The sequence below is a fragment of the Chanodichthys erythropterus genome, chromosome 12 (assembly GCF_024489055.1).
Source record: "Chanodichthys erythropterus isolate Z2021 chromosome 12, ASM2448905v1, whole genome shotgun sequence".
Taxonomy (NCBI): domain Eukaryota; kingdom Metazoa; phylum Chordata; class Actinopteri; order Cypriniformes; family Xenocyprididae; genus Chanodichthys; species Chanodichthys erythropterus.
The window spans coordinates 27,878,548-27,892,305 of record NC_090232.1 but is presented as its reverse complement, the minus strand read 5'-3'; the positions used below and the strand labels follow the sequence as shown (position 1 = coordinate 27,892,305).

General features: G+C 39.3%; 1 long non-coding RNA gene across 2 annotated transcripts; it reads left to right on the top strand.

The window, feature by feature from the left end:
* Positions 1 to 8,406: 8,406 nt before the first annotated feature.
* On the top strand, positions 8,407 to 12,088 carry LOC137031510 (uncharacterized). 2 transcript variants are annotated; one of them, XR_010896569.1, is made up of 4 exons: positions 8,407 to 8,644; positions 8,783 to 8,903; positions 10,001 to 10,080; positions 11,966 to 12,082. It is a non-coding gene; the product is annotated as an uncharacterized lncRNA (long non-coding RNA). The 2 variants fall into 2 exon arrangements; XR_010896570.1 differs by lacking the exon at positions 10,001 to 10,080 and having other exon boundaries at positions 11,966 to 12,088.
* Positions 12,089 to 13,758: the final 1,670 nt, after the last annotated feature.

Below are 13,758 nucleotides of genomic sequence, written 5' to 3'. Positions count from 1 at the left end.
TCTCAATAAGGGTTTGTCATATGTTCCCACTTTTTTATCCATATTCTTTTCAGACTAAGACTGAACTGTTCAAATATTTTTGAACTATTAAATTGAAACATTTCTTTTATAGGGATGATCACAATGTTTCAGGGTCAAGTGCACCTAGTACAAACAATAGACCAATTTTTAAACCTACAATTTGTTTTTGTCCTTCAACTACAAGTGCTCCTATTACTACTTTTTGTAAACTGGTTGAAAAAGATGTCAAATTGCTTTTTCAGTCTCCCGGTTCAAAAATAAGACATAATATAATAGTCATAAAGCCAGCAGATAAGGGGGAGGGCTGGTTTTGATGAATGCATCTGATTATGTGGGTGAAAAAAGGAGTTATCGGATGATCAGTGTGACGAGCAGGGCGGGCGAGAGCCGTGAGGGAACGGCGCGAGGCCGGTGACGCGAGTGATAATGAGCGTCACCTGCGAGGCGTGCCGGCCTCGAGTCTCTCACGGAGGAGCTCCGGAGGCATAAAAGGAGGAGCGACTACCATGAAGGACGAGAGAGGACCAGGCCTGGACTTTATGTTATGTTTTATTATGTTTGTGTGGCCAGCAGACGTCTGCGAGGGTCTGCCAGCATTACTTTCGTTTTGTTTGTTTATTTTGAGATTAAACTTTTGTTGAACGTTCGCCAGTTCCCGCCTCCTTCTTCCCCCATCTACTAACCTCGTTACAATCAGTTTTATAAAAAGATATAATTTGATCCTGTCAAACACTTTAAATTAGAAATTGACAAATTTCTTTCAAATGCTTTTGAATCTGGGGATATCAGTGAGACTGAAAAAGAATATCTAACATGTGAGTTTCCAATAATGCCAGTGATTTACGCTTTACCTGAAGTACATAAATCTCCTACTAATGTCCTAGGCCAACCAATAGTGTCTGGGATATGATTATTGACTGAACCTTTGTCCAACTTTATTGATGCCCATATTCGACCATTGAGCATCTGTATGTACACAACAATAATCAATTTTCTACCAAAATCTTGTCACAGTTAAAATATTCCACATTCAATTTAATTTAATTTCCAACCATTTCAGAGAAAAATGTAGCAGTAGGTTGAGTTGCATAATGACCAAACGTATATTTACAAAAGTTCATAATGCTGTTGCAGATGAAATATAATGTGGATAACATTGAATAAATACATTTTCATCAATTTAGTTACCGATTATTAATCACTCAGACCACTTTATCTTAACCTGTGGGCAATATTAGACGTGAGTGTGCACGGATCTGAACTTCGGATTCTAACCGGAAAAAGTATATACCATATGGGTATCTTTGGAATACTCATTTCAACATACTACGATTTGGAACACACTAATTGTATTTTTGAAAACTATTTATTTTGAACACTATTTAATAACTGGGATGCAGCATGGGACTCGAGCATGACACAACAAAAACACTAAAGGAGCTGTGCATGCTCATATCTGTAATCTTCATTCTTTGTTCACATAGCATCATACCGGTAATTTACTGGTAATATTACAACTTCTCATACTGGTAAATTGCCAGAACCGATTTACTGGTATTTTTGAAAAGGGCCTGTTCAGACATGATCTCTTAACAGCAATTTAGGCTACCTGCAATTTAACAGTAAAGTCTATACATGAAAGGGGCTATGGACCCTTTTCACAGACTGTGATACTGTGTTTTAGTGGTCACCAGCATTGTAATTGTGAAAAGGGTCAATAGTCACCATCTCCTACTTAATCCTTCTGATTGAATATGGGATGTTTGGGATTATATTCGGCATGATGCATTCATTCATTTGTACTTTTAAAAGCTATCCAATGTTTCTGGGAATTTTATTTTCAGTCTATAAGTCCCAGAATTCAGATAGCTCAGCATGTGCACCAAAAGGCCAGCTTTAGCATATGTTACAATCAAGCCCCCAGATGGTTTGTAATGTATTGTAATGTATGCCATTTATGTCCAACTGATTGTGATTAAAATAGACAGAGGAAAGCTGAACCTAGATTAGACCCCTAATGACAAATATGTACAGACATTGTACTCTTTGCCTAAATATATCTGTACAACAATATTTACTCAAAATGTGAAAGCCACGCTCCAGCATGGCCTGCAGAGGTGAGCCGACATTGAAATATACCTCCCGTATAGGGGCTGAGAGAGCTTTTACTCCTGCTGAGAAATTTCTATTTGTGCACTTTGGACATGAATTAATTCATGCTGATTTTGAATTCATGAGGAAAGGTTGCAACATATTTCAGCAAGTCAACAAGGCCTGTCTCTTGCTCTTCTGCTTGCTCTCTTCTGCTTGTGTTTTACCTGTCTGACAAATGAAAGCGCTAATTCATGCAGATGCAACAGAAGTCTGCTGGTGTGTGCCGTTTTGGTTCCATTCCCAAAAAAAGTTCAAGAGGACGGATATATTCACACACAGCTGGAGTGGGGTTTGAAGGGAAAATTGTTCTGTGCTGAGACTAAATGGATTTCTTTCTTTTTTTTTTTTTTTTGGAAGAGGAAATATTGAGGAGGACAATCTCTATTGTTGCTCAGTCTCCTAACAGTATTTCCTAACAGACATCTGACCTGAGGCAGTGTTGCACTATAGCAGATTTTTCTGTTGCCTCATTCTAAGTGAGTGTTTTCTTGTCAAATCTTCGATCACCCAGTCAGTCAGGCTTAATGGAGCACTTGTGGCCTTTTCAGTTTTAGCTGAATTTCATATTTGCAGTGGTGTCAAAAATGTGCCACAAACATTTCATCCAGTGTTGCAAGTACATCACTGTCTAAACATCCCTCCAATAAAAAAAACTGCATTACACTGTTAAAAATAATATAAATAAGGTTCCAAAATGATTTTTTTTTTCTTTCTTTCTTTTTCTTTTTTTTTTTTTTTTTTTCCTCACAGCAATGCCATATAGAATTTTTTTGGAACCATTTTCCCCACTTAGTATGAGTATTTTCATTTCCACTATAAAGAACATTTTGTGGTTTTATGGATGTTAAAGGTTATTCATGGAACCATAAATACCAATAAAGAACCTTTATTTTTAAGAGTGTAGCTGGAACTTGTCAGTCTTCAGTTACCATTCCTGAATCCCAACCATTTTTTTCTTCCATAAGAAGTTCAGTTACAAAGAGCCCAGATAGCAAACGGATGTGGGCCACTTTAGGCAATGGTGTGGCACTACAGGCCTTCTTATGGCCCGGACAAAATGTATGTGAGCCTTAAGTGGCCCACATGTAACATGGCAAAAATGGCCCAAATATTTCAAATTGCATGTGGGCCTTTTTAGGCAAAGATGCGGCACTTACGGCAATGTGTAATCTGAATGTGAGCCTGAAGTGGCCCGTGTGATAAATAATGAATATGGGCCAAATATCGCAAACCAAATGTGGGCCATCTTTGGCAAAAATGTGGCACAATCAATAATGGCTAATCTGGCTTTAAACCAAATATGGCCCACATATGCTGCAGCAAATGTGGCCCAGTTATCTTAAAACACAACTGGGCCAGTTTTGGCAAAGATGTGGAAAGTAAACACTGGCGATTCTGAATGTGAACCTAAAGTGGCCCACAAATGGCATAACAAATATGGCCCAGATACATTACTTCAACTTTGGACCACATTTGGCTAATGTACGGCACAGTCAGCACTGGCTAGCAGGGTGTAAGCCTAAACTGGCCCACATATAATGCAGCAAATGTGGCCCAGTTATCTTAAAACACAACTGGGCCAGTTTTGGCAAAGATGTGGAAAGTAAACACTGGCGATTCTGAATGTGAACCTAAAGTGGCCCACAAATGGCATAACAAATATGGCCCAGATACATTACTTCAACTTTGGACCACATTTGGTTAATGTACGGCACAGTCAGCACTGGCTAGCAGGGTGTAAGCCTAAACTGGCCCACATATAATGCAGCAAATGTGGCCCAGTTATTCTTAAAACATATCTGGGCCAGTTTTGGCAAAGATTATGGAGTGTAATCATTGGCGATTCTGAATGTGAACCTAAAGTGGCCCACAAATGGCATAACAAATATGGCCCAGATACATTACTTCAACTTTGGACCACATTTGGTTAATGTACGGCACAGTCAGCACTGGCTAACCAGGATGTAAGCCTAAACTGGCCCACATATAATGCAGCAAATGTGGCCCAGTTATCTTAAAACATATCTGGGCCAGTTTTGGCTAAATTGTGGGACAGTAATAACTGGCAAATCTGAATGTGAACCTTAAGTGGCCCACAAATGGCATAACAAATATGGCCCAGATACATTACACCAACTTTGGACCACATTTGGCTAATGTACGGCACAGTCAGCACTGGCTAACCAGGATGTAAGCCTAAACTGGCCCACATATAATGCAGCAAATGTGGCCCAGTTATCTTAAAACATATCTGGGCCAGTTTTGGCTAAATTGTGGGACAGTAATAACTGGCAAATCTGAATGTGAACCTTAAGTGGCCCACAAATGGCATAACAACTATGGGCCAGATACATTATTTCAACTTTGGACCACATTTGGTTAATGTACGGCACAGTCAGCACTGGCTAACCAGGATGTAAGCCTAAACTGGCCCCCATATAATGCAGTAAATGTGGCCCAGTTAGCTTAAAACATATCTGGGCCAGTTTTGGCAAAGATGACGGAGTGTAATCACTGGCGATTCTGAATGTGAACCTAAAGTGGCCCACAAATGGCATAACAAATATGGCCCAGATACATTACTTCAACTTTGGACCACATTTGGTTAATGTACGGCACAGTCAGCACTGGCTAACCAGAGTGTAAGCCTAAACTGGCTCACATATAATGCAGCAAATGTGGCCCAGTTATCTTAAAACATATCTGGGCCAGTTTTGGCTAAATTGTGGGACAGTAATAACTGGCGAATCTGAATGTTTACCTTAAGTGGCCCACAAATGGCATAACAAATATGGCCCAGATACATTACACCAACTTTGGACCACATTTGGCTAATGTACGGCACAGTCAGCACTGGCTAGCAGGGTGTAAGCCTAAACTGGCCCACATACTGTATAATGCAGCAAATGTGGCCCAGTTATCTTTAAACTTATCTGGGCCAGTTTTGGCAAAGATGACGGAGTGTAATCACTGGCGATTCTGAATGTGAACCTAAAGTGGCCCACAAATGGCATAACAACTATGGGCCAGATACATTATTTCAACTTTGGACCACATTTGGCTAATGTACGGCACAGTCAGCACTGGCTAACCAGGATGTAAGCCTAAACTGGCCCCCATATAATGCAGCAAATGTGGCCCAGTTAGCTTAAAACATATCTGGGCCAGTTTTGGCAAAGATGACGGAGTGTAATCACTGGCGATTCTGAATGTGAACCTAAAGTGGCCCACAAATGGCATAACAACTATGGGCCAGATACATTACTTCAACTTTGGACCACATTTGGTTAATGTACGGCACAGTCAGCACTGGCTAACCAGAGTGTAAGCCTAAACTGGCCCACATATAATGCAGCAAATGTGGCCCAGTTATTCTTAAAACATATCTGGGCCAGTTTTGGCAAAGATTACGGAGTGTAATCACTGACGATTCTGAATGTGAACCTAAAGTGGGCCACAAATGGCATAACAACTATGGGCCAGATACATTATTTCAACTTTGGACCACATTTGGCTAATGTACGGCACAGTCAGCACTGGCTAACCAGGATGTAAGCCTAAACTGGCCCACATATAATGCAGCAAATGTGGCCCAGTTATCTTAAAACATATCTGGACCAGTTTTGGCTAAATTGTGGGACAGTAATAACTGGGAAATCTGAATGTGAACCTTAAGTGGCCCACAAATGGCATAATAAATATGGCCCAGATACATTATTTCAACTTTGGACCACATTTGGCTAATGTACGGCACAGTCAGCACTGGCTAACCAGGATGTAAGCCTAAACTGGCCCACATATAATGCAGCAAATGTGGCCCAGTTATCTTTAATCTTATCTGGGCCAGTTTTGGCAAAATTGTGGGACAGTAGTCACTGGCAATTCTGAATGTGAACCTAAAGTGGCCCACAGATGGCATAACAAATATGGCCCAGATACATTATTTCAACTTTGGACCACATTTGGCTAATGTACGGCACAGTCAGCACTGGCTAACCAGGATGTAAGCCTAAACTGGCCCACATATAATGCAGCAAATGTGGCCCAGATATCTTAAAACATATCTGGACCAGTTTTGGCAAAGATGACAGAGTGTAATCACTGGCGATTCTGAATGTGAACTCCAACTGTACTCCATTACTCCAACTTTGGACCATATTTGGCATATGTATGGCACAGTCAGCACTGGCCAACCAGGGTGTAAGCTCAAAATGGAACAGTAAGCATGTTAATAGTTCATAACAATTAGGTCCAATGTTGGTAAATATTTGGTACAGTTGACACAGCAAATATGCTCTAAATATCATAAAAAAACTAGGCTACTTCTGGCTTTGTATGGAGCACCTTTTAAAACTGGTTAATTTAAATGTATAGCTAAAAATGGAGCTGAAAATATATCATTAATACTTTTCAGGGATATTTGATGTAGGATGCAACACTTAATTGTACAGGCTAATCTGGAGAAGGCAGATATTTCAGTTTTTTTTAACATAACTTTATTGGTGTGTTTGTGTGTACAGGTATATGTGGTTTGTGAGGACACAAATATCTATAATGACATTTGCATTACAACCAAATGGGTTAAAAACATACAAAACTTTTTTCTTTTTTTAATTCAAAACATGCAGAAAGTTGTGTGTGGTGGGTAGGTTTAGGGCTAGGGGAGGGGGGATGTACAATAAATGGGGAAGGGGGGTAATAATAAATGATGTTTTTGGAAAATGTAAATTGTAGAAAGTTTTCTGTGATGGGTAGGTTTAATGTAGAGGGATAGGTTATGCAGTTTGTACAGTATAAAAACCATTATGTCTCTGCATGGTCCCCATAAAACATGAAAACACAGCATGTATGTGTGTCTGTACTGTAGAGCAGAAACACAGATGTGCACTATTACAGCTCTTACAGTCAGTTATGCTGTACATGTACTGTAAGTAAATTGTCTGATTGAGAAATGTGTACAACATAGTTAAAATTAGTGAACTATGGTCTTGGAACATATATTTAGTAGAGTGACATTTTGAGCTGCTGTATGTTAAAATCTTTGCCATGGTTTCAAGCAGAACATATTCCACTGTCCATGTTTTGTTGAACTTGTAACAATATCCCAAGGACAAGTTAGTCCTAATGCTACCCTAAACCTAACCCAACCCATTATCCTTAAAGTAAATGATAACCGGCACAAAACCCTGGTTGTATGCATAAACTTGACATAAACTGTAAACTTGTCACTCAAATATGATTGGTTGAATTAAATGCAGGATTAACAATGTAAGCAGGCAGTGTCATTTTATAAACTGCTTAAGTGACCCTGATATTGTAATAAGTACATAAATGAATGAATGAATAAACTAATAAATAAAACATTACAAAACAAACATTAATAAAAATATTTATTTTGTCTTACATTTTAACTGAATATTGACATTTAGATTTATAAATGACTTTTTTATTAGTAAAAATAGCCTGTCATATTATTAATTGATAAATTAAATTATGAATGGGTAAATCAGCACAGCATAAAACTGCAATGAGAACATTGTTTTTTGATATTATTTGATTTGATATTAGGCTATTAACTTTTCAAACATTTTGTATTTTTATTTCATTATTATTATCATGTTATAGGCTTCAGCTAACTTTATTAGAGATCATTATTTAATAGAATTCAAACTGGTTCGAATTCCTATTTCCGGCCCTTTAAATTTAAAAGTAGGCGCGCGGAAAAGGCGCCTAAACAGCAGAGAGGATCGGCTGGAGAATTGACGGTTGAAAACTGCACAAAGTAAAGTCAAGGTAAGACTTCATAAAAAATAATGGATTTAAACAATGTTTTTATGTTGTTGGCGATTGCTTCGTTATATTTGATTGGAGTATTTATGTGATATTAAAGTTAGCTAATGATTACTTAAATCGTTAGCAAGCAAACACATAGGTAAGGCTATTTGAATTTAAGTTACTTAGTCATTTCAACTTTTGCTATCTCTGGATTTTCAGGATTTTATTTAAAAAAAAATATGAATGTTTATGTAGAAGATTTGTAGTTTGTGTAGGCTACAATGATTAAGTGACCGGACATAGTAATTTGCTATGTTCGCGCTGTTTACATATTTCTTATGATACGGCCAGTAGATCAAGACTGATTAGTTCATTGTTTTTAACTATTTTATGTAATATCTCGTGAATAACGTTGATTAGTTCACCTCCGAGTCTTTTGAACCGAGTCTCTTTCGTTCATTCACGTCACGTGACGGCATACATTCAGTTAACGTTAGTTTGGTTTTACTTAAGTAACATGATATACAGTTAAGTCCCATGTAGCCCAGTTAAACTGTAAATCCAGTGGTCAATAATACTGAAGTGATACATTGTCTGTCTCCTCAATGTAGATCCTCCTGCTGTAAAAACCAGCATTGACCAGCATGAATTCCCTTTCACTCACTGTTTCCCAACCTGCAGTCGGTTCAGCACGGTACTGTAGACAAGTGTTTTTACTTATGCTTTATTATGGCATAACAGTAAAATAAAATTATGACTATAATTCAATTGGACATTCATCTATGTATTCATTGTACATTATACTGCACTAACTAGTTTTATTACTTGTCAGAAACATCAGGCTCACAGCAACAGATTAAGAAGAATCCTGCATCAAAAGATGACTTCAACTTGCATGTGAGACAGAGTGAGAAGAGAAAAAGAGGAATGAAGATGGACTGTCTAAGAAACCTGTAAGTCAGTTACACTGTCTATTTTGCTGTGTATTAATTTGTATTATACTACGAGGATGTTGAATGCTTGAATTAGAGCTACGATAACCGCAATACCGCAGTAATGAGATGCCTACCGCGATGTTGAGGCCATCACCGCACCGTTTCTATGGTAACCAAGAGCTCCTGAACTCATCAGATTCATGCGGCTGCGGCTTGTTTGTAGTATCGGCGAAAAGAATTTCTTGAACATCTGCGAAAATGTTAAAGTATGTAAAATAGTGGCTGAACTTAAACATATCCTTTTATTAAAACTGGTGCTCTGCTGTGCCAAGGGACATTTCGAAACATTTCACCAGTTACTTTCGTTTACTGCATAGACCTTTATGTCCTATAAATGTGTCATATTCGTATTTGTGTGACAGTCCACGCAGCTTTCAGTGGGCAGGGCTATTGGCATTATTAATAAAGAAACATGAATGAATGAGAAAGTAAAGAGCAGGACGTGGTTGATATTAAAAATAAAATTAAATACTGGCAGGATGTTTCTATGCGCATACTCTGAGTGTAAGACGGACAAGCATTGAAGCCTCTGTTTGCGCGTCTAATTGGTCAAATACACCGTGTGAGCCAGAAAGTGAGCTAATGTATATCACACAAAAAGCAAAGTGCAAACTATTCTCAAGAGACAAATTTCAGCATAACATGCTGATAACGGTATGAAGCTATCCTAACTGTCTTAATTTATTCCTTTATTTATTTTGTGGACCATAAATATAGTAAAACAAATGAGAAGAATAGTATTTCGTGTTAAACAGGTTGGTTTTTAAAATGCATCTAAGGGTGCTTTCACACTTGGTTCGATTGCCTGGACCGAACGCGAGTTCAATTGCTCTCCCCTCTCCCTGCGGCCACTGGACTGTGTTCACATTATATTATTTGGGTCCGAACCACGGTTCGTTTTCGTCATCAAACCAGCAGCTGTTGACTACGTTGCTTAATAACGATGGCACAGGAGAAGTCGGCAAAATGCATAACGTTGCTCTCCTCACCATTTTTGTTTTTGAACCGTAGGTTTTGTTCATAACGGAACTTGCATCTATCTCCCACGAATGTAGAATGCTGAAGGCGAGCAGAAATGAGAAAAGTTATGCTACAGCTCTCTGTTTGCAGCACGTCAGTCACGCTCGTCGGGAAAGTGAGTGAAACACACACACAAACACACATTTTTATCAAATAATACGGCATTAATAGCAGTTCACTTCCGCAGCTTGGTGCGTTTGCATTTATATCAGAAGCGAACTGTACCTGAGTTCACTTGAACCGCACCCCAGACCACCCTTTTTAAGCGGACTCGGGTACGGTTCGTGGGTGTCCGCAGTTACACACAGCACACAGTTACTCCTCGTGTTTGCTGGATAATGATATAATGATATTATATTTAATCCTCCAAAATCACTGTGCAATAATGAGTGTGTTAAGTGAATAAATGTAAACTCTATGAATGAAATGAGCGCAAATCAAATAGCTGTATTGCTGTTGCCTCTCCATGTGCCACAAATCAGCTTGGAAAGAATAAATCAACTGAAATACTTAGTGCTTTTTCCAGTTTAACGCATTAAAATATTTAACACAGTTAATGCAGCATATGTTTTTTTTGTTTTGTTTGTTTCATCCTTTGGCTAGCATTACAATATATGATTACGCTCTTATTTCTGCGAATGCTTTTAAACCATTTAAGCGCACCAAAAGAGAAAAAGAGAACGCACTGTCTGTGAATGTCCTGTCACACACACGACGCACAGAAAGACATGCACCAGTATAGTGAGCATGGACGGCCCACCAGTATCGAGTTCTCTGTCATGCTTGAAGAAACAATAACACACACGATAATGTCAAAAATGTCAGTTTTGTTAAATATCACCAATGGAGCAGCCTTAAATGAGTTAAAGTCCCCGTGAACCGGAAGTGCAAACGTCTTTTCTCCAGTGTTGTGACATATTTCCAAGCGAAACAGAATATTGAATAGAGGGCAGAGTTTTAATTTAACGCTCCTCCTCTCCGTCTCTCGCTCATAGCAGACTAAGGGTTGGGGGGGGAGTGGTTTTATTTTATCAGAGAAGGAACACCATTTCAGACCAGAAGTAACATTTCAGATTTTGATTAAAGATTACCACGACAAACAATTTTTTTCGGTGTATTAACTTGCACGGATTAATTGTTCACCACAAGACTAGTAATATGCACTAACAAAGTAAGTAAGGTCAATTTTGATTTTATGACGTCTTGAAATGAAGTCTTAATTGAAAAGTAAATGAGTTGTGAGAAAGTGGACATCAGTAGCTGTATTAAGACCCGGGTATACTTCACTTTCCGCGGCCAGACGCATCTCACATGCAGTCTTGTCTGCGCATCTTTCAAAGTATACTCAACTACAGATGTGCGTGGATGACCGAGTTCAACACATGCAGTACAATTTAATTCACGAATCGTGCCATCAACGGGACTTCGCTGGGTAGGATCAGAGAATAAAAATAGCGCATCCACCATCCACCACACAGTCTTGAAATTTGGCCTGCACATGGACGAGGTATGCAGACGTCCGTGAGCCCTCCAGATGACGAACATTATGTCATGCAGACGGTGCACGAACGTGGCTTTAGTTTCAGTGAGACTGTCCTTATTTCATAAAAACATGCCATTAAAAAGTATTTAAAATATACTCTTTATGTTGTTTCTTTATGTTGTTTTTATTTTAGAGATTAACTGTGACATTATTACATAATAATATGTATTATTAAAAACTTGACTATAACATTACATTTAGATCTATTGCATTATATTTAGATAGTGGCATGAAAGGTTGCAACTTTGAATGAGCATTGTAGCTGATCACAGTCATGTTGAGTGTATGTAAGCAGTGATCTCATCATTGAAACTCGAATTCTGCTCACTAACAAATATGTTCATCATAACTAACAGTGCAAACACAATGTAAATAAGAGGTTTGTTGATTATAATGGGAGTTTTGGTGTGAGTTCAAAACTCAGTCAACATTTTGTCTGTCTCTTCCTTATCCCGAGGTTACCATAGTCAGCTGGATCCCCTCCAAATCCAGATCAGATGGTGGACCTGCATCTTGGCATGACCACGACGCAAGCCTAAATGTCAACGAAGACCATGTCAACTAGACAAGCCAGACAGATCCCCTGTGAGAACTTCGTTGACAGCCATCGGCAAAGATCCTCAGCAAAGACCACAAGAACCAGACAAGTCCTCTGCACAGACCCCTACGGCTAGCTTCAACTCTATGCCGGCGTGTTGTATCTTGATCTTCAAACTGATGGAACCATATGAAATATTCTAGATTATACCAATCCACAATCTGACTTGTGTTGCTGCCTGAATCACATCACACCATATTCGTTCATTGGCCAGAGGAGAACTGGTCCCTGACTGAGCCTGGTTTCTCCCAAGGTTTTTTTTTCTTCTCCATTTTTGTAACCTGATGGATTTTTGGGTTCCTTACCCCTGTTGCCTTTGGCTTGCTAAGTTTGGGACACTTAATATTCAGCAATAATATTGATTTGATTGCACTGACACTATCATATGAGAACTGAACTGAGCTGGACGATGACATCACTGTTTTTTGCAGAGCTGCTTTATAACAAATTGAACTGATTTCATAATTGATTAACTTTATACAGCTATTGAACAGAACTGAATTAAAACATACTGACTTCAGCTGAACAATGACACTATTTCTTTTAGAGCTGCTTTACAGCAGAATTGAACTGGAATAATTGAATCATTCTCCTGTTTATACCTGTAAAGCTGCTTTGAAACAGTCTATAAAGTGTTAAATTAAAGGTGACTTGACTTTTGAAATAGCCTGATCTGGTAAACAGTAATGCGTTGTCAAAATGTCACCATTCTAGGCAGCATGTGGGCCACATGAGGATTTTTATTTTAATCCACTAGGGTTAAAATAAAAATATACTGTGGCCCACATTAGTGTCAGTTCTGGTTTATTATTTGGTTTGTTATTGGCTTACGTGTGGTATGATTGTGGCTTTATTGTGGCCCAGATCTTTCAAACAGGAGTGGACCGCTCATCATGCCATCATTCAACGCAGTATGTGGGCCAGAGCGAGGTGTTGGATCTGGGCCAGAATTAAAATGAACTGTTGCCCAGATTAGGGCCAGTTATGCTTTATTTGTATTGCTTATGGCTGACATGCGGCATTGGTATGGCTTGCTTGTGGCCCAAATCTGGCCAACAGGAGTGGTCCGCCTAAGTGCCATCATTCCATGTGGTATGTGGGCCAGAGCAAAGGGGTTGGATCTGTTGCACACTTGACACTTTCATGTGGCTCACATTTGGCAGGAATAATGGCACTTGGGCGGTCCGCTCCTGTTTGCCAGATTAGGGCCACAAGCAAGCCACAGTTATGCCGCATGTCAGCCATGAACAAAACAAATGAAGCAGAACTGGCGCACATCTGGGCAACAGTTCATTTTAATTCTGGCCCAGATCCAAAACCTCGCTCTGGCCCACATACCGCATGGAATGATGGCACTTGGGCGGTCCACTCCTGTTGGCCAGATTTGGGCCACAAGCAATCCATACCAATGCCGCTTGTCAGCCATAAACTAATCGAATAGAGATGTGGGCCAGTTCTGCTTCATTCGTTTTGTTTATGGCTGACATGCGGCATTATTGTGGCTTGCTTGTGGCCCTAATCTGGAAAACGGGAGCGGACCGCCCAAGTGCCATCATTCCTGCCAAAAGTCAGCCAAATGAAAAGTGTCAAACTTGCGCCAGATCTGGGCCACAAGCAAGCCATACCAATGCTGCATGTCAGCCATAACCAAA